At 47.2% G+C, this 22,500-nt stretch overlaps 1 protein-coding gene across 1 annotated transcript in view; it reads right to left on the bottom strand.

Annotated features, from left to right (window-relative positions):
* The window catches only part of LOC129868491 (NACHT, LRR and PYD domains-containing protein 3-like), a 47,568-nt gene extending 44,222 nt beyond the window's left edge, over positions 1-3,346 (bottom strand). Inside the window, exon 1 of the mRNA XM_055942522.1 lies at positions 1,788-3,346. The gene's annotated coding sequence lies outside the window, so the exon portion shown is untranslated. The remainder of the gene's footprint in view (positions 1-1,787) is intronic.
* Between the last annotated feature and the right edge of the window lie 19,154 nt (positions 3,347-22,500).

Here is a 22,500-nt window from a genome sequence, read left to right as displayed (position 1 = left end):
TTGTTAGTGATATGTAGATGTTATATTATGTAATGTAGACTAGGTTATAATGTATAGTAGTGGGTTGTTAGTGATATGTAGATGTTATATTATGTAATGTAGACTAGGTTATAATGTATAGTAGTGGGTTGTTAGTGATATGTAGATGTTATATTATGTAAAGTAGACTAGGTTATAATGTATAATAGTGGGTTGTTAGTGATATGCACATCAAGGTCTATACCTCGGCTGTAGCCTACATATCATAGATGACCAGTCTAAACCTGCTCAGATCAGTTCACATAATGTTATAGTCCTACCAGTAGCAGGACAGAGAATGTACTGTATATAACCTACATATCATAGATGACCAGTCTAAACCTGTTCAGGTCAGTTCACATAATGTTATAGTCCTACCAGTAGCAGGACAGAGAATGTAGCCAAGGCCATCAGGTCGGTCGGCTTGATAAGCAGTGATGTATTTTTTTTAGGTGAGGGAGCGCAAGAAAATATGTAAATTACGTCAAAATGTCTTCAAAGTTTGTACCGACAGATGTAGCCTATTGAATTGCCTATCATTACAGTTCTCTCCAACCCTGTTCCTGGAGCGCTACCCTCCGGTAGGGTTTCACTCCAACCCTGTTCCTGGAGCTCTACCCTCCGGTAGGGTTTCACTCCAACCCTGTTCCTGGAGCTCTACCCTCCGGTAGGGTTTCACTCCAACCCTGTTCCTGGAGCTCTACCCTCCGGTAGGGTTTCTCTCCAACCCTGTTCCTGGAGCTCTACCCTCCGGTAGGGTTTCACTCCAACCCTGTTCCTGGAGCTCTACCCTCCGGTAGGGTTTCACTCCAACCCTGTTCCTGGAGCTCCACCCTCCGGTAGGGTTTCACTCCAACCCTGTTCCTGGGGCGCTACCCTCCGGTAGGGTTTCACTCCAACCCTGTTCCTGGAGCTCTACCCTCCGGTAGGGTTTCACTCCAACCCTGTTCCTGGAGCTCCACCCTCCGGTAGGGTTTCACTCCAACCCTGTTCCTGGGGCGCTACCCTCCGGTAGGGTTTCACTCCAACCCTGTTCCTGGAGCTCCACCCTCCGGTAGGGTTTCACTCCAACCCTGTTCCTGGAGCTCCACCCTCCGGTAGGGTTTCACTCCAACCCTGTTCCTGGGGCGCTACCCTCCGGTAGGGTTTCACTCCAACCCTGTTCCTGGGGCGCTACCCTCCGGTAGGGTTTCACTCCAACCCTGTTCCTGGAGCTCTACCCTCCGGTAGGGTTTCACTCCAACCCTGTTCCTGGAGCGCTACCCTCCGGTAGGGTTTCACTCCAACCCTGTTCCTGGAGCTCTACCCTCCGGTAGGGTTTCACTCCAACACCAGTTGTAATTAACCTGATTTAAGTTATAAACCAACTAATTATTTTAATCAGGTGACTAGTTTTGAATAGTAGTGAAAACCTACAGGATGGTATCTCTCCAGGAACTGGATCGGAGAGCCCTGTTTTAGAAGATGAATAAAATCCATCCTCCAATTGTTTTTTTACTATTCAGCTTCAGTAAACCGTCCTAAAATCTGATTAGAAATTGGTATATTTTTGTAACAGTAACGTTACCATTTACCTGGTAATTAAATAGAATTTATTTAGAATTGATCAGAATAATTTCTTCGTGTATTCTCAAATTAAAAGTGCTCCCTCGCTCTCTCCAGCACTACACACATGATGATCAGTGATCATAGATCAAACCTACTCTGACTATTAAATGTCTGAAGACGAACTAACTTTATAATAGTTTGTATGTAGCCTCTAGACTTACCAGAGTCTGCTCGTCTTTCCTACAAATCAATACTTTTACCCGACTTCTAATGTTGCCGAGAAATGTGCGCCATAGTTTCAACATCCATTTTGTAAGTGCATTCGTCTACAAACTTACTTTCAATTTCATGGGGAAATTACATAACCAGAATTCCTAAACCCAGAGACGCAACATCCCGAGTCTACCGGGACCGCTGGGGAAGCAGACTGTAGGAAGTAGACCAAAGCCGTGATTTGGGGTTTGAGAAGTCATAAGTGAAAAATGATTCCTTAGTTGTACATTTTCTCGAAATCTAAAGGCAAAACCTAGATTCGAGCCAATGTATTAAGTATTTGAACATGTTATTACTCCAACTTCGTGAAAGTGACAAACTGACAGGTTATTATTTTACTTTAAAAAATACTTTATATCGAAGGAGTGTCTTTGGTTTGACGGCCTGCACATGCGCAGTTCGGCGTGAGACGACCGTTATACCCGATAATGTGTTTCTGCGCATGCGCTGAGTAAACCAACGTTGCCATGACATGTGCGTCTGTTTCTAGGTAGTATAAATGTATGTGCATATTACACTATATTACACTTTTGGAGCGGCAGGTAACCTAGTGGTTAGAGAGTTGGACCAGTAACCGGAGCTGACAAGGTAAACATCTGTTGTTCTGCCCCTGAACAAGGCAGTTAACCCACTGTTCCCTGGTAGGCCATCATTGTAATAAATAATTTGTTCTTAAACTGACTTGCTTAGTTAAATAAAGGTTACTTAAAAAAAATATATATATATATACATATATGCATAAATACTAAAGTATGTCGACACCCCTTCAAATTTGTGGATTTGGTTATTTCAGCCACATCCGTTGCTGACAGGTGTATAAAATCGAGCACACAGCCATATAATCTCCATAGTCAGTAGAATGACCTTACTGAAAAGATCAGTTACTTTCAACGTGGCACCGTCATAGGATGCCACCTTTCCACAAAGTCAGTTCATCACATTTCTGCCCTGCTAGAGATTCCCTGATCAACTGTAAGTGCTGTTATTTTGAAGTGGAAACATCTTGGAGAAACAACGGCTCAAGCATGAAGTGGTAGGCCACACAAAGTCACAGAATGGGGCAGCCGAGTGCTGAAGCGCGCTTTCTGGAGTGATGAATCACGCTTCACCATCTGGTAGTCCGACTGACACGTCTGGGTTTGGTGGATGCCAGGAGAACGCTACCTGCCCCAATGTATAGTGCCAACTGTAAAGTTTGGTGGAGGAGGAATAATGGTCTGGGGCTGTTTTTCCATGGTTTGTGCCAGGCCCCTTAGTTCCAGTGAAGGGAAATCGTAACGCTACAGCATACAATGACATTCTAGATGATTCTGTGCTGGCAACTTTGTGGCAACAGTTTGGGGAAGGCCCTTTCCTGTTTCAGCATGACAATGTCCCAGTGCACAAAGCGAAGTCCATACAGAAATGGTTTGTCAAGATCGGTGTGGAAGAACTTGACTGTCCTGCACAGAGCCATGACCTCAACCCCATCGAACACATTTGGGATGAATTGGAACGCCGACTACGAGCCAGGCCTAATCACCCAACATCAGTACCCGACCTCACTAATGCTCATGTGGCTGAATGGAAGCAAGTCCACGCAGCAATGTTCCAATATCTAGTGCAAAGCCTTCCAAGAATAGTGGAGGCTGTTACGGCAGCAAAGGCTGGACCAACTCCATATTAAGTGTGTAGGGGGCGCTATTTTCACTTTGGGAAAAAATCGTGCCCAATTTAAACGGCCTCGTACTCTATTCTAGATCGTACAATATGCATATTATTATTACTATTGGATAGAAAACACTCTCAAGTTTCTAAAACCGTTTGAATTATATCTGTGAGTAAAACAGAACTCATTTTGCAGCAAACTTCCTGACATGGAGGGGAAAAATCTGAAATCGAGGCTCTGTTCCAGGGCCATCCTATTCAATTGCTTGAAATCTATGGATATACATGCACTTCATACGCCTTCCACTAGATGTCAACAGGCAGTGGGAGGTGAAATGGGGTGTCTAGCTTGATCTGAAGTCGAACAAGAGCTCTTGGAATGACGTGACCTTTGTCTAGCAAGGCGCGGGAAGGACATTGGCTTCTGAAAAGCGTTCGGTATAGACGTCTAATAACTCCGGCTTTGATTTTATTTGATACATGTGATAATATCATCGTAAAGTATGTTTTTTCAATATAGTTTTATCAGATTATTGAACGTTTATCGGGAGTTTTGGCGTTTTCCGTTCTCTGCGTTTGGTGAAGATGGACATCTTCGCGCCACTTGGCTAGCTAAGGTTGCTAATTCGACAGGAGAAGAGGACATTCTAAAACCAAACAACGATTATTCTGGACCAAGGACTCCTTGTACAAGATTCTGATGGAAGCTCAGCAAAAGTAAGAACCATTTATGATGTTATTTTGTATTTCAGTGGAAAATGTTTAGTCCTATTATCCGCACTAAGCTAACATAAATATATATAGTGTTTTCGCTGTAAAACATTTAAAAAATCGGACATGTTGGCTGGATTCACAAGATGTTTATCTTTAATTTGCTGTGTTGGACTTGTTAATGTGTGGAAGTTAAATATTTCAAAAAAATATTTTTTGAATTTCACGCTCTGCGAAGGCAGCGGAATGTTGTGCGTGTTCCGCTTGCGGAACCCCGAGGCGAGAAAGGTTAATGTCCATGATTTTGGAATGAGATGGCCGGTGAGCACGTGTCCACATACTTTTGGAAATGTACTGTATATTTGATGCTTTTTGTAAAACTCATGCCACCATTTTAGTTATAGTTATAACATACTGTAGTCTAAAACCATCTTAGTTATAGTTATAACATACTGTAGTCTAAAACCATTTTAGTTATAGTTATAGCATACTGTAGTCTGAAACCATTTTAGTTATAGTTACAGCATAACATACTCTAGTCTAAAACCTTTAACAAGTACATTTGGGAACATAACATGATGTCATATTTTCCAAATGGTTTCATTATCAAAACTTCATGACACTTACTTGGGTGACTACCTCATGTCTCCTTTTCTGTTAAATGCGTTAAATGCTGTTAAATGCTGGAGATCCCTCTTAACAAAGCCTTGCCTTAGTCTATCCAGAGGACAAGCCTTCTGCCATATGCTGGAGATCCCCCTTAACAAAGCCTTGCCTTAGTCTATCCAGAGAACAAGCCTTCTGCCATATGCTGGAGACCCCCTTAACAAAGCCTTGCCTTAGTCTATCCAAAGGACAAGCCTTCTGCCATATGCTGGAGACCCCCCTTAACAAAGCCTTGCCTTATTCTATCCAGAGGACAAGCCTTCTGCCATGCCTGCACATTTTCAGAAAAAAGTACCAACACTTCAAAATTAAATATCACTTGGGATAATATTCCAATGACATTGACTTTTATTCAAATAACAGATTGTACCTGTTTGGGGCTCCAGGTTCTCCAGAAGGACCAGACACCACCATCTCCTCAGACCAGGCTGAAGGACCAGACACCACCATCTCCTCAGACCAGGCTGAAGGACCAGACACCACCATCTCCTCAGACCAGGCTGAAGGACCAGACACCACCATCTCCTCAGACCATGCTGAAGGACCAGACATCACCATCTCCTCAGACCAGGCTGAAGGAGCAGACACCACCATCTCCTCAGACCAGTCTGAAGGACCAGACACCACCATCTCCTCAGACCAGGCTGAAGGACCACACCACCATCTCCTCAGACCAGGCTGAAGGACCAGACACAACCATCTCCTCAGACTAGGCTGAAGGACCACACATCACCATCTCCTCAGACCAGGCTGAAGGACCACACACCACCATCTCCTCAGACCAGGCTGAAGGACCACACACCACCATCTCCTCAGACCAGGCTGAAGGACAAGACACCACCATCTCGTCAGACCAGGCTGAAGGACCAAACACCACCATCTCCTCAGACCAGGCTGAAGGACCAAACACCACCATCTCCTCAGACCAGGCTGAAGGACCAAACACCACCATCTCCTCAGACCAGGCTGAAGGACTACACACCACCATCTCCTCAGACCAGGCTGAAGGACTACACACCACCATCTCCTCAGACCAGGCTGAAGGACCAAACACCACCATCTCCTCAGACCAGGCTGAAGGACCACACACCACCATCTCCTCAGACCAGGCATATCAGGCTGAAGGACCACACACCACCATCTCCTCAGACCAGGCTGAAGGACCAGACACCAACATCTCCTCAGACCAGGCTGAAGGACCAGACACCACCATCTCCTCAGACAAGGCTGAAGGACTACACACCACCATCTCCTCAGACCAGGCTGAAGCGCCAAACACCACCATCTCCTCAGACCAGGCTGAAGGACCACACAGCACCATCTCCTCAGACCAGGCATATCAGGCTGAAGGACCACACACCACCATCTCCTCAGACCAGGCTGAAGGACCAGACACCAACATCTCCTCAGACCAGGCTGAAGGACCAAACACCACCATCTCCTCAGACCAGGCTGAAGGACTAAACACCACCATCTCCTCAGACCAGGCATATCAGGCTGAAGGACCTCACCACCATCTCCTCAGACCAGGCTGAAGGACCAGACACCAACATCTCCTCAGACCAGGCTGAAGGACCAGACACCACCATCTCCTCAGACCAGGCTGAAGGACCAGACACCACCATCTCCTCAGACCAGGCTGAAGGACCAGACACCACCATCTCCTCAGACCATGCTGAAGGACCAGACATCACCATCTCCTCAGACCAGGCTGAAGGAGCAGACACCACCATCTCCTCAGACCAGTCTGAAGGACCAGACACCACCATCTCCTCAGACCAGGCTGAAGGACCACACCACCATCTCCTCAGACCAGGCTGAAGGACCAGACACAACCATCTCCTCAGACTAGGCTGAAGGACCACACATCACCATCTCCTCAGACCAGGCTGAAGGACCACACACCACCATCTCCTCAGACCAGGCTGAAGGACCACACACCACCATCTCCTCAGACCAGGCTGAAGGACAAGACACCACCATCTCGTCAGACCAGGCTGAAGGACCAAACACCACCATCTCCTCAGACCAGGCTGAAGGACCAAACACCACCATCTCCTCAGACCAGGCTGAAGGACCAAACACCACCATCTCCTCAGACCAGGCTGAAGGACTACACACCACCATCTCCTCAGACCAGGCTGAAGGACTACACACCACCATCTCCTCAGACCAGGCTGAAGGACCAAACACCACCATCTCCTCAGACCAGGCTGAAGGACCACACACCACCATCTCCTCAGACCAGGCATATCAGGCTGAAGGACCACACACCACCATCTCCTCAGACCAGGCTGAAGGACCAGACACCAACATCTCCTCAGACCAGGCTGAAGGACCAGACACCACCATCTCCTCAGACAAGGCTGAAGGACTACACACCACCATCTCCTCAGACCAGGCTGAAGCGCCAAACACCACCATCTCCTCAGACCAGGCTGAAGGACCACACAGCACCATCTCCTCAGACCAGGCATATCAGGCTGAAGGACCACACACCACCATCTCCTCAGACCAGGCTGAAGGACCAGACACCAACATCTCCTCAGACCAGGCTGAAGGACCAAACACCACCATCTCCTCAGACCAGGCTGAAGGACTAAACACCACCATCTCCTCAGACCAGGCATATCAGGCTGAAGGACCTCACCACCATCTCCTCAGACCAGGCTGAAGGACCAGACACCAACATCTCCTCAGACCAGGCTGAAGGACCAGACACCACCATCTCCTCAGACCAGGCTGAAGGACCACACACCACCATATCCTCAGACCAGGCTGAAGGAGAAGACACCACCATCTCCTCAGACCAGGCTGAAGGAGCAGACACCACCATCTCCTCAGACCAGGCTAAAGGACCACACACCACCATCTCCTCAGACCAGGCTGAAGGAGGAGACACCACCATCTCCTCAGACAAAGCTGAAGGACCAGACACCACCATCTCCTCAGACCAGGCTGAAGGACAAGACACCACCATCTCCTCAGACCAGGCTGAAGGAGCAGACACCACCATCTCCTCAGACGAGGCTGAAGGACTACACACCACCATCTCCTCAGACCAGGCTGAAGGAGCAGACACCACCATCTCCTCAGACCAGGCTGAAGGAAAAGACACCACCATCTCCTCAGACCAGGCTGCAGGACCAGTCCTCACCATCTCCTCAGACCAGGCTGAAGCACCACACATCACCATCTCCTCAGACCAGGCTGAAGGACCAGAAACCACCATCTCCTCAGACCAGGCTGAAGGACTACACACCACCATCTCCTCAGACCAGGCTGAAGGACCACACACCACCATATCCTCAGACCAGGCTGAAGGAGCAGACACCACCATCTCCTCAGAACAGGCTGAAGGACCACACACCCCCATCTCCTCAGACCAGTCTGAAGGACTACACACCACCATCTCCTCAGACCAGGCTGAAGGAGCAGACACCACCATCTCCTCAGACCAGGCTGAAGGACCACACATCACCATCTCCTCAGACCAGGCTGAAGGACTACACACCACCATCTCCTCAGACCAGGCTGAAGGACTAAACACCACCATCTCCTCAGACCAGTCAGAAGGACTACACACCACCATCTCCTCAGACCAGGCTGAAGGAGCAGACACCACAATCTCCTCAGAACAGGGTGTAGGACCACACACCACCATCTCCTCAGACCAGGCTGAAGGATCAGACACCACCATCTCCTCAGACCAGGCTGAAGGACTACACACCACCATCTCCTCAGACCAGGCTGAAGGACCAGACACCACCATCTCCTCAGACGGGCATATTAGGCTGAAGGACTACACACCACCATCTCCTCAGACCAGGCATATCAGACTGAATAACCAGACACCACCATCTCCTCAGACGAGGCTGAAGGACCAGACACCACCATCTCCTCAGACCAGGCTGAAGGACCAGACACCACCATCTCCTCAGACCAGGCATATCAGGCTGAAGGATCCGACACCACCATCTCCTCAGACGGGCATATTAGGCTGAAGGACTACACACCACCATCTCCTCAGACCAGGCATATCAGGGTGAATAACCAGACACCACCATCTCCTCAGACGAGGCTGAAGGACCAGACACCACCATCTCCTCAGACCAGACATATCAGGCTGAAGGACCACACCACCATCTCCTCAGACCAGGCTGAAGGACCAGACACCACCATCTCCTCAGACCAGGCTGAAGGACCAGACACCACCATCTCCTCAGACCAGGCTGAAGGACCACACATCACCATCTCCTCAGACCAGGCTGAAGGACCACACCACCATCTCCTCAGACCAGGCTGAAGGACCAGACAACACCATCTCCTCAGACCAGGCTGAAGGACAAGACACCACCATCTCCTCAGACCAGGCTGAAGAACCACACACCACCATCTCCTCAGACCAGGCTGAAGGACCAGACACCACCATCTCCTCAGACCAGGCTGAAGGACAAGACACCACGATCTCCTCAGACCAGACTGAAGGACCAAAAACCACCATCTCCTCAGAACAGGCTGAAGGAGCAGAAACCACCATCTCCTCAGACCAGGCTGAAGGACTACACACCACCATCTCCTCAGACCAGGCATATCAGGCTGAAGGACCACACACCACCATCTCATCAGACCAGGCTGAAGGACCAGACACCAACATCTCCTCAGACCACGCTGAAGGACCAGACACCACCATCTCCTCAGACCAGGCTGAAGGACTACACACCACCATCTCCTCAGACCAGGCTGAAGGACCAAACACCACCATCTCCTCAGACCAGGCTGAAGGACCACACACCACCATCTCCTCAGACCAGGCATATCAGGCTGAAGGACCACACACCACCATCTCCTCAGACCAGGCTGAAGGACCAGACACCAACATCTCCTCAGACCAGGCTGAAGGAACAAACACCACCATCTCCTCAGACCAGGCTGAAGGACTACACACCACCATCTCCTCAGACCAGGCATATCAGGCTGAAGGACCACACCACCATCTCCTCAGACCAGGCATATCAGGCTGAAGGACCACACATCACCATCTCCTCAGACCAGGCTGAAGGACGAGACACCAACATCTCCTCAGACCAGGCTGAAGGACCAGACACCACCATCTCCTCAGACCAGGATGAAGGACCACACACCACCATATCCTCAGACCAGGCTGAAGGACCAGACATCACCATCTCCTCAGACCAGGCTGAAGGAGCAGACACCACCATCTCCTCAGACCAGGCTAAAGGACCAAACACCACCATCTCCTCAGACCAGGCTGAAGGACCACACCACCATCTCCTCAGACCAGGCTGAAGGACCAGACACAACCATCTCCTCAGACCAGGCTGAAGGAGCAGACACCACCATCTCCTCAGACCAGGCTAAAGGACCAAACACCACCATCTCCTCAGACCAGGCTGAAGGAGGAGACACCACCATCTCCTCAGACCAGGCTGAAGGAGCAGACACCACCATCTCCTCAGACCAGGCTAAAGGACCAAACACCACCATCTCCTCAGACCAGGCTGAAGGAGGAGACACCACCATCTCCTCAGACCAGGCTGAAGGACCACACACCACCATCTCCTCAGACCAGGCTGAAGGACCACACACCACCATCTCCTCAGACCAGGCTGAAGGACCACACACCACCATCTCCTCAGACCAGGCTGAAGGACCACACACCACCATCTCCTCAGACCAGGCTGAAGGACCAGACACCACCATCTCCTCAGACCAGGCTGAAGGACCACACATCACCATCTCCTCAGACCAGGCTGAAGGACCAGACATCACCATCTCCTCAGACCAGGCTGAAGGACCACACACCACCATCTCCTCAGACCAGGCTGAAGGACCAGACACCACCATCTCCTCAGACCAGGCTGAAGGAGCAGACATCACCATCTCCTCAGACCAGGCTGAAGGACTACACACCACCATCTCCTCAGACCAGGCTGAAGGACCACACACCACCATCTCCTCAGACCAGGCTGAAGGACCAGAACAGTCACAATGTATTTCCAATTGCTCATTCTGAGCATCTGTAAATACTAAATAAATACCTATTCTGCTTTTGAAGTAATACCACTTACGGTTGAGTATTCAAACGGAGTGTCCGAGACAAAATATCACGTGTACTGGAATGAAAACTCATTATGAATAAAACACAATGTTAATTACTCATTATAAATGTATGTTAGTAAAACATAATGAATAAAACACAATGTTAATTACTCATTATAAATGTATGTTAGCAAAACATTATGAATAAAACACAATGTTAATTACTCATTATAAATGTATGTCAGCAAAACATTATGAATAAAACACAATGTTAATTACTCATTATAAATGTATGTTAGTAAAACATTATGAATAAAACACAATGTTAATTACTCATTATAAATGTATGTTAGTAAAACATAATGAATTAAACACAATGTTAATTACTCATTATAAATGTATGTTAGTAAAACATTATGAATAAAACACAATGTTAATTACTCATTATAAATGTATGTTAGTAAAACATAATGAATGTTAATTAATGTTAATTACTCATTATAAATGTATGTTAGTAAAACATTATGAATTAAACACAATGTTAATTACTCATTATAAATGTATGTTAGTAAAACATAATGAATGTTAATTAATGTTAATTACTCATTATAAATGTATGTTAGCAAAACATAATGAATTAAACACAATGTTAATTACTCATTATAAATGTATGTTAGTTAAACATAATGAATTAAACACAATGTTAATTACTCATTATAAATGTATGTTAGCAAAACATTATGAATAAACACAATGTTAGAGAGAATAAAGTAGATGTCACACGTCAAAATTTTCATTTATGACCCTATGTCATGATGACGTGTGCATTCAGGACATAGGGTCCTGCATGCACACGTAGGGAGAAAGTGACCATGTGTTTGGGCATCCTGTTCCTGGTTCTCACGGCTTAGAGTTGTTTTTGAAGTTGTCATGATCTTTGATGTCTAGTGTCCTGTTTGGAACGGGGTGGGGGGAATGAACATTTCAAAGAGTAAGCCCCCCCTATTTTTTTATAGTGTCTTTGAAGTTGTCATGATGTTTGATGTCTAGTATCCTGTTTGGAACAGGGTGGGGGGAATGAACATTTCAAAGAGTAAGTCCCCCCTATTCTATTGCCCTCCGGGTTGTTGTCTATGAAACACGAATGTCCTGGGGTATTGGGCTTTGCAGACGCCTTATAAAGCCCCAGAACAATACATGCGTAAGACTGTACATGATAACCCCCGGAATATTAAACAAAAATGACACCTATGCCAATTTTCGGTATGTTATGCGCGTCTTGTCATGAACCCAGTGACCAAAGCATTGAGGAAGTTCTGTGTGAAGATCCAGAATGTTTTAAAGGAGTTTTGGGTACGAGTGAGGGACATATGTCTTACATATTCCAGCCGGAGGATTCTACGGTAAAGATATTCACAGACAGTGGCCCCAAACCCCTTTATCAGGCAAAACCTGGGAGTTTTTCTCCTGCTCTGCGGATGAGAGAATGGCTAAAGATTAGGCTGGCGCTCTGTAAAATTGAACAGGCCCTGAGTGGTACAAATGTGCCCGGATATGCGTTGGAAGAACAGGTCTGCGGCCGCAGTGATCTGAAGGCCCTAAGAATCGCTTCAATGGCCTATAGCCCTGACGCCAAAGTGACAATTTTAGTCTGTGAACTTTATGATGGTGCTAATGCTGCAAAGTCTGTCAATTCTCCTGTATCTTCCAGAGCATGCAAAGATGTAAACTTTTTTATTCCTGTGTTTAGTTTTAAATGGGTGGATTATCCAATTTTCATAACACTTATGAATAAGCTGGACAGTCTTTTCCAAAATGGTGAACAATTACAGCGCTGGCCGCGGCTGTCCTTGAGACATAGCCAGGATCTAAAGGCCCGACAGATTATATACCCCTGGAGGGAAAACTTACGGAGTTTTGATGAACCGTGCAAGAGAGCCAGGCAGTTTGAAGGGGAATTGGACACGGATAATGGTGGATGGCTATACCAGGCCCCTGTATCTGTAAGAAAGGCAGAGTAAAAGACCTTAATTATGAACGGCTATAAATTGTATGTACATGATTTTTTGAATGAAATAAAGATGTTTTTAAAAGCAGTATCTAACGACGTCCTGAACTCTCTCGTTTTTCACTCCTCAGTCTGTCCCCGAGAAAAACACTGGCGGAAAAAGCCATGTGCGCTGTGTGTGTGTGTGTGTGTGTGTGTGTGTGTGTGTGTGTGTGTGTGTGTGTGCGTGCGTGCGTGCGTGCGTGCGTGCGTGTGTGCGTGTGTGTGTGTGTGTTAGAAACAAGGTCCCTTCGCATTGTGTACATTTCAAGCTTTCAACAACAATAAAACAGCCATATAAATACTGTTTCTAGGCCTAACACACTGTTGAGTTTCCTATTTAGTTGTCTTTATATGTACAGGCACCGAGCTTCCAGGTGGCGCCATCCTATGGTTGTTCAGGGCATGTACACCGGGGAGATAAGAACCCCAAAGAAAGATCCTAAAGGTCATTTCAGATTCAGGTTTAGGGGGTAATAACTTTAGTGAAACCGCATTTCACACCATGTACAGACATAGAGAGCCAACACATCAAGGTGTAACAGGGATGAATGGATATTCAACGTACAACAGTGGTCTTCTGTAACAAGCAATACGTGTTAAATATGGGCCACAGTCAATCATGACAGCCTCTTTAGGAAAGGCCTTTACTTATGACTTAAACAGATTCATTTTCTACACATCTTATTCATTAATGCTGTGGGATAAATCAGGTGTTTCTAGGTGGGCGTAAACAAATCTACAGTGAAACAAAAGTGTACATTTTACACATATGTTTATTGACTTTTAAAAAGACCACAGTAACATGACAGATATAGTAGAGATGCATGCTACACAAATCTGCTAGTGGATATTCAATGTACAACAATAGTCTTAAGTAACAAGCAATACGTGTTAAATATGGGCCACAGTCAATCATGACAGCCTCTTTAGGAAAGGCCTTTACTTATGACTTAAACAGAATCATTTTCTACCCCTCTTATTCATTAATGCTGTGGGCATACCCAGGATTTACATGCCGGACGGATTATCTACCCATGGAGGGAAAATTTACGGCGCTTTGAGGGAGTGTGCAAGCGTCTTAGCGATCGGATAATGGTCAGGGCTAACCAGGACCTATATCTGTAAGAAAGGCATAGTAAAATACATTAATTATGAACGGCTATAAACTGTATGTACTAAATATTTTGAATTAAATAAATGGTATCTCACCTTTTAACGATAGGAATAAGTCCTTTCCATCTATCACCAAGCATGCCCCCGGAGAAAAAGACTTGCGGAAAAAGCCATGTGCGCGCGTTCGTGTGTGCGTGCGTGTGCGGTAGTGGATGTGTGTGTGTTTCAAAACAAAGAAAACAGGGCGGGGTGTGTGTTCATAAATGGCTATGCGGTTGCGCTCAAGGCTCTCTCTCTCTTTACAATATCCTGCAAAACAGAGGCCTACCCCCCCCCCCCCCTCCCCCCAACAAAAAAGTGTGTCTGGGTCTTACGGACACTTACGCTTCATTAACAGCCTTTCAAAACCTAATTTAGCTCACCCCCCAGAGGATGTGGGGGCTAAAAAGGTCAAACATCCCAGAAATAATAGCGATGTCTAGACCGACCCCCCAGCATCGAGGTGCCCCCCGGAGGTTGTAGAATATCAAAAGGGTAATACTGTCTCCACCCCCCAGCATCGAGGTGCCCCCCGGAGGTTGTAGAATATCAACAGGGTAATACTGTCTCCACCCCCCAGCATCGAGGTGCTAGCCCCCCGGAGGTTGTAGAATATCAAAAGGGTAATACTGTCTCCACCCCCCAGCATCGAGGTGCTAGCCCCCCGGAGGTTGTAGAATATCAAAAGGGTAATACTGTCTCCACCCCCCAGCATCGAGGTGCCCCCCGGAGGTTGTAGAATATCAACAGGGTAATACTGTCTCCACCCCCCAGCATCGAGGTGCCCCCCAGAGGTTGTAGAATATCAAAAGGGTAATACTGTCTCCACCCCCCAGCATCGAGGTGCCCCCCGGAGGTTGTAGAATATCAAAAGGTTAATACTGTCTCGACACCCCAATCCTAATGTTTGAACCCACTAATTTAGTAATCAAATATACCGGATAGCGCCCGGATTTTTTTTATTTATTAAAAACCCGTCACCCCGGGCTCTGTAAACTCATTCAGTACTATCACTACTTTTGAGCCAAGGCCGCAAACTTCTCAACGAGTCTAGTGAAACAGATAGTTTCCCACTCTGTTCGCATCGTTTTAGCGCAGTTACAAACAGGCAGGACAGCAGCCCCAGAATAGTTATCGGACAAGATCATCTGTAAATCCTTCCGCTTTCTGAAGGTGAGTTCGTGAAAACGTAGATATTAGATTTGGGATGCGGGGACTTGTTTGAACATTGTGGATGTTATAGCAGTGGCGTGCTGTGGGCCTGGGGCCTGGGCCTTCAGTGAGGTATAACACAGTCCCACCCGAATTAATCCACCTCATTATGATGCCATGGCTCTAGACACTATACATTTAGGCAGAAACGCAGTATAACCAGGCGTTGCGTCACCTTGAAATTGACAAATTGACATTTTTGCACATATTCATGTAATTTAAAAATGTATATAACATGTTAATATTATCTAACGTCTGTATGATACCCAGATGCTACAGGGCATAATGGATTGGGAACAGACAGAGTTAGACCGGGATTCTCAGAAGCAAACTGCGTCCGGTCCTTTACGTGGCCCATTCACGAATACACTATTTTCGGCGGAAGATTATGATGTTGATGTGATTTTTAAAAATTAATTTCTCAATTTAGGATAATACGGTTTATTTTATACTTTACTTAAATTGTATTATTTATCATGCCTCATACCAGGCTAATACACTACCAAGCCATGCAAACAGCTAGGGAATTAACCCAGAACAGTTGTGGGTCTTTTTTTTTTTGGAACAATAAATGATCAAGAATACCAATAGGCGTGATCTGATCCTCAAACCTATCACAACATCCTATAATGCACAGACATATGCAAAACCATAAAACTCTGACAAGAAAACAATGAAAATCTTAACATGACTACATGCCCTGCCATTATTTTAGTTACCATCCACCAATGGTTGAATTTGGTACTTTTTTCTATGTAGATGCACCGAGCCTCCAAGTGGCTGGAGACATACAACAGGCTAAATTAAAATGACCCAGTATGTGAAAAGCTGGGGGTCAAAGGTATTTTTTATGTTTGGTTTTTGTTACAACCAACAGAGCTGTCACGTTCCTGACCTATTTATGTTAGTTGTTATGTGTGTTAGTTGGTCAGGACGTGAGTTTGGGTGGGCATTCTATGTTTTCTGTTTCTGTGTTGGTTTTGGGTTGCCTGGTATGGCTCTTAATTAGAGGCAGGTGTTTGGCGTTCCTCTAATTAAGAGTCATATTTAGGTAGGCGTTGTCACAGTGTTCGTTGTGGGTGATTGTCTTCCGTGTTTGTGTATGTCGTTGCACCACACGGGACTGTTTTCGGTTTGTTTTGTTCATCGTTGTTTTTGTGTAGCCTGTTTTCTCTATTCGTGCGTTCTTCTTGTTTCATGTAAGTTCGTCGTCTAGATTTGTCTACACCGTTTGTTATTTTTGTTAGTTTATTCAAGTTCGTGTTTTCGTTTAATAAATATGTGTTCAAACTCCACTGCGCCTTGGTTCGATAAATACTCCTCCTTTTCTGATGAAGAGAAGGAGGACCGCCGTTACAGAATCACCCACCATACCAGAGCCAAGCAGCGGAGTAAACGGAGTAAGGGACAGGAAAAGAAGGAGGAATGGACTTGGGACGATATATTGGACGGAAAAGGTTGCTACACATGGGAGGAGATCCTGGCTGGTAGGGATCGCCTCCCATGGGAACAGCTGGAGGCACTGAGGAGAGCGGAGGCTACCGGAGAGAGGAACCGGAGTTATGAGGGAACTCGTCTGGCACGGAAGCCCAAAAAGCCCGTGAGTAACACCCAAAAATTTCTTGGGGGGGGGCTAAGAGGTAGTGGGCCAAGGGCAGGTAGGAGACCTGCGCCCACTTCCCAGGCTTACCGTGGAGAGCGGGAGTACGGGCAGGCGCCGTGTTACGCAGTAGAGCGCACGGTGTCTCCTGTACAAGTGCATAGCCCAGTGCGGGTTATTCCACCTCCCCGCACTGGTAGGGCTAGATTGGGTATTGAGCCAGGTGTCATGAGGCCGGCTCAACGCGTCTGGTCTCCAGTGCGTCTCCTCGGGCCGGCATACATGGCACCTGCCTTACGCATGGTTTCCCCGGTTCGCCTACATAGGCCGGTGCGGGTTATTCCACCTCCCCGCACTGGTCGGGCGACCGGGAGCATTCAACCAGGTAAGGTTGGGCAGGCTCAATGCTTAAGAGTGCCAGTAGCCTCCACGGTCCGGTATTTCCAGCGCCACCTCCCCGCCCCAGCCTAGTACCTACAGTGCCTACACTACGCACTAGGCTACCAGTGCGTCTCCTGAGCCCTGTTCCTCCTCCAAGTGTATCTAGCCCGGTGCCTCCAGTTCCGGCACCACGCACTAAGCCTCCTGTGCGTCTCCAGAGCCCTGTACACACTGTATCTTCTCCCCCTACTAATCCTGATGTGCTTGTCCTCAGCCCGGTGTCACCAGTGCCGGTACCTCGCACCAGGTATAGAGTGGGCTTTGAGAGTACAGTGTGCCCTGTCCCTGCTCCCCGCACTAGTAGGAAGGTGCGTATCCTTAGCCCGGGGCCTCCAGTTCCGGCACCACGCACCAAGTCTACAGTGCACCTTATCCGGCCAGAGCCATCCGTCTCCCCAGCGCCATCTGAGCCATCCGTCTCCCCAGCGCCATCTGAGCCATCCGTCTCCCCAGCGCCATCTGAGCCATCCGTCTCCCCAGCGCCATCTGAGCCATCCGTCTCCCCAGCGCCGTCTGAGCCATCCGTCTGCATTGAGCCTGCAAAGCCGCCCGTCTGCCATGAGCCTGCAAAGCCGCCCGTCTGCCATGAGCCTACAGAGCCGTCCGCCAGACAGGAGCCGCTAGAGCCGCCCGCCAGACAGGAGCCGCTAGAGCCGCCCGTCAGACAGGATCTGCCAGAGCCGCCAACCAGACAGGATCTGCCAGAGCCGCTAACCAGACAGGATCTGCCAGAGCCGCCAACCAGACAGGATCTGCCAGAGCCGCCAACCAGACAGGATCTGCCAGAGCCGCCAGCGAGCCATGAGCAGCCAGAGCCGTCAGAGAGCCATGAGCGTCGAGAGCCGTCAGAGAGCCATGAGCGTCGAGAGCCGTCAGAGAGCCATGAGCGTCGAGAGCCGTCAGCCTGCCATGAGCGTCGAGAGCCGTCAGCCTGCCATGAGCGTCGAGAGCCGTCAGCCTGCCATGAGCGTCGAGAGCCGTCAGCCTGCCATGAGCGTCGAGAGCCGTCAGCCTGCCATGAGCGTCGAGAGCCGTCAGCCAGCCATGAGCGTCGAGAGCCGTCAGCCAGCCATGAGCGTCGAGAGCCGTCAGCCAGCCATGAGCGTCGAGAGCCGTCAGCCAGCCATGAGCGTCGAGAGCCGTCTGCCAGCCATGAGCGTCGAGAGCCGTCAGCCAGCCATGAGCGTCGAGAGCCGTCAGTCAGCCATGAGCTGCCCTTCAGCCAGAAACGGCTATTTACCCAGAACTGCCCCTCAGTCCAGAGCTGTCTCTCTGTCCGGAGCTGCCTTTCAGTCCGGAGTTGCCCCTCTATCATTATCTCCCTCTCTATCTTGATCTACCTCTATATTCTTATCTATCCCTCTGTCTTGATCTATCTCTCTGTCCCGGTGCTGTCCCTATTAGTGATGTTACTAAGAAGATTTTGTGGGGGTAAAAGGAGGGTGGACATTCTTAGAGGGAGATGGAAGCTAGGATGGATTATGGTGGGGTGGGGACCTCGCCCGGAGCCTGAGCCACCACCGTGGTTAAATGCCCACCCAGACCCTCCCCTAGACTTTGTGCTGGTGCGCCCGGAGTTCGCACCTTATGGGGGGGGGTAATGTCACGTTCCTGACCTATTTATGTTAGTTGTTATGTGTGTTAGTTGGTCAGGACGTGAGGTTGGGTGGGCATTCTATGTTTTCTGTTTCTGTGTTGGTTTTGGGTTGCCTGATATGGCTCTTAATTAGAGGCAGGTGTTTGGCGTTCCTCTAATTAAGAGTCATATTTAGGTAGGCGTTGTCACAGTGTTCGTTGTGGGTGATTGTCTTCCATGTTTGTGTATGTCGTTGCACCACACGGGACTGTTTTCGGTTTGTTTTGTTCATCGTTGTTTTTGTGTAGCCTGTTTTCTCTATTCGTGCGTTCTTCTTGTTTCATGTAAGTTCGTCGTCTAGATTTGTCTACACCGTTTGTTATTTTTGTTAGTTTATTCAAGTTCGTGTTTTCGTTTAATAAATATGTGTTCAAACTCCACTGCGCCTTGGTTCGATCAATACTCCTCCTTTTCTGATGAAGAGAAGGAGGACCGCCGTTACAAGAGCTTCCTAACATTCGACATAACTAGGAAGCCTTATGCGGGAGATTAGAACTCAAAAGTAATAGGGGTTAAGAAAGATCATAAAGCTAATTTCATATTTCGGTTTAGGGGGGTAATAACTTTAGGGAAAACAATATTCACACTATGTGGATTATAAACATGTTAGAGAGCCATCACATCATGATGTAACAGGGATGAGTGGCGATTCAAAGTACAACAGGAGTCTTCTGGAAACTGCAATACGTGTTAAATATGTTCTACATACAGCCATGACTGAGTGGTTTCACAAACTCCCTTTAAAGGTTTTGTAAGAAAGTTGTAACAGGCCTCATTCAACAGTCTAGAGATGAACCTAGAGACACCAAAAACATCAACGTTTAGAGCAGCTTGGATATTATTCCCCATGTAAGGGGGGCAAAGATCTGATTTACCTAACCCTGTACATACCAAAGGATTTTCCAGAGTTAGCAAACCCTGACACTGGGTATGATAACTCTGACTCGTATGTCTAAGGATTATTGTAGATGTTTACACCTGAGGGAGTTTACAGTAGGTCAATTAGATGTATAAAGGCAAAGAGAGCAACAAATTGACCTACGTGACCTCAAAGGACAGCCTACTTTATAATAGAGAACGCAGGGATGTTGTGACGACCCTCCCACTCTGTCTGCCGTATTCTCTCTTTGTTCTTGATTCCTTATTAGGATGTCGGTGGGCGGAGTTGGGAGGGTCGTCAGCTACATGGGAAACACCTGGGCCCGGTGTGTCCCAGGATAAATACACCTCTTCCCCATTCATGGAGGAGACTCTCTCCATGCAGACACACCTGGGCCCGGGTGTGTCCCAGGATAAATACACCACTTCCCCATTCATGGAGGAGACTCTCCCCATGCAGACACACCTGGGCCCGGGTGTGTCCCAGGATAAATACACCTCTTCCCCATTCATGGAGGAGACTCTCTCCATGCAGACACACCTGGGCCCGGGTGTGTCCCAGGATAAATACACCACTTCCCCATTCATGGAGGAGACTCTCCCCATGCAGACACACCTGGGCCCGGGTGTGTCCCAGGATAAATACACCACTTCCTCATTCATGGAGGAGACTCTCCCCATGCAGACACACCTGGGCCCGGGTGTGTCCCAGGATAAATACACCTCTTCCCCATTCATGGAGGAGACTCTCTCCATGCAGACACACCTGGGCCCGGTGTGTCCCAGGATAAATACACCACTTCCCCATTCATGGAAGAGACTCTCCCCAGTCAGACACAGACAGATTTTGGTTGTGGCCTGGTTGTGGTTATTTGGTTTGTTTGTGTTGGCACCCTTCAACACCCCTACTTATCCCATGTGTACACGCAACCACTCACCTACACTACTGACTGCTGACTACACACACACCATTGTTAATTGTATTTACTTAAGTTAATAAATATAGGTTGTTATTCCTTATCTCCATGTGGTCTCCCTTTTGTTACGGGCTTTGAGCCGGTTCGTGACAATGTGTACTGAACATGTACCTTTTATAAAACATAGCGATCTACGGTCAAATGCATCTAAAGTTTTTAATGAAGGGGCCGATGCATTTAATTTAGATTACTTCAACATAGTCTAGAACCAGTAAGACCATTGATTGAATGATCTGCTTTGTGCTATTGAGCAAGAGGCCTGACCCATTTCTATGGAAGAAGCAGCATCTTTATATTATTTTTTATATTCAGCTTCTTAATTAACTAACACATAAATATGTTTTTTATTTTATTTTTTAAGTTTAAGCTTTTTTAAGTTTAAGCTTAACGTATATACTAGTACAACATATTAGGTACATACACTTCAATCATTGAAGTAATCTAAATTAAAGACTATTGTTGTACATTGAATATCCACTAGCAGATTTGTGTAGCATGCATCTCCACTATATCTGTCATGTTACTGTGGTCTTTTTAAAAGTCAATAAACATGTGTGTAAAATGTACACTTTTGTTTCACTGTAGATTTGTTTACGCCCACCTAGAAACACCTGATTTATCCCACAGCATTAATGAATAAGATGTGTAGAAAATGAATCTGTTTAAGGCATAAGTAAAGGCCTTTCCTAAAGAGGCTGTCATGATTGACTGTGGCCCATATTTAACCCGTATTGCTTGTTACAGAAGACCACTGTTGTACATTGAATATCCATTCATCCCTGTTACACCTTTATGTGTTGGCTCTCTATGTCTGTACATGGTGTGAAATGCGGTTTCACTAAAGTTATTACACCCTAAACCTGAATCTGAAATGACCTTTAGGATCTTTCTTTGGGGTTCTAATCTCCCCGGTGTACATGCACTGAACAACCATAGGATGGCGCCACCTGGAAGCTCGGTGCCTGTACATATAAACACAACTAAATAGGAAACTCAACAGGGTGTTAGGCTTAGAAACAGTATTTAGATGGCTGTTTTATTGTTGTTGAAAGCTTGAAATGTCCACAATCCGAAGGGACCTTGTTTCTCACACACACACACACACACACACACACACACACACACACACACACACACACACACACACACACACACACACACACACACACACACACACACACACACACTCACACTCACACTCACACTCACACACACACACACACACACACACACACACGCACACACCAGCGCACATGGCTTTTTCCGCCAGTTTTTTTTCTCGGGGACAGACTGAGGAGTGAAAAACGAGAGAGTTCAGGACGTCGTTAGATACTGCTTTTAAAAACATCTTTATTTCATTCAAAAAATCATGTACATACAATTTATATCCGTTCATAATTAAGGTCTTTTACTATGCCTTTCTTACAGATACAGGGGCCTGGTATAGCCATCCACCATTATCCGTGTCCAATTCCCCATCAAACTGCCTGGCTCTCTTGCACGGTCCATCAAAACTCCGTAAGTTTTCCCTCCAGGGGTATATAATCCGTCGGGCCTTTAGGTCCTGGCTGTGTCTCAAGGACAGCCGCGGCCAGCGCTGTAATTGTTCACCATTTTGGAAAAGACT

Source organism: Salvelinus fontinalis, chromosome 2 (genome assembly GCF_029448725.1).
Source record: "Salvelinus fontinalis isolate EN_2023a chromosome 2, ASM2944872v1, whole genome shotgun sequence".
Classification (NCBI taxonomy): Eukaryota; Metazoa; Chordata; class Actinopteri; order Salmoniformes; family Salmonidae; genus Salvelinus; species Salvelinus fontinalis.
This window is presented reverse-complemented; position numbering and strand designations above follow the sequence as displayed.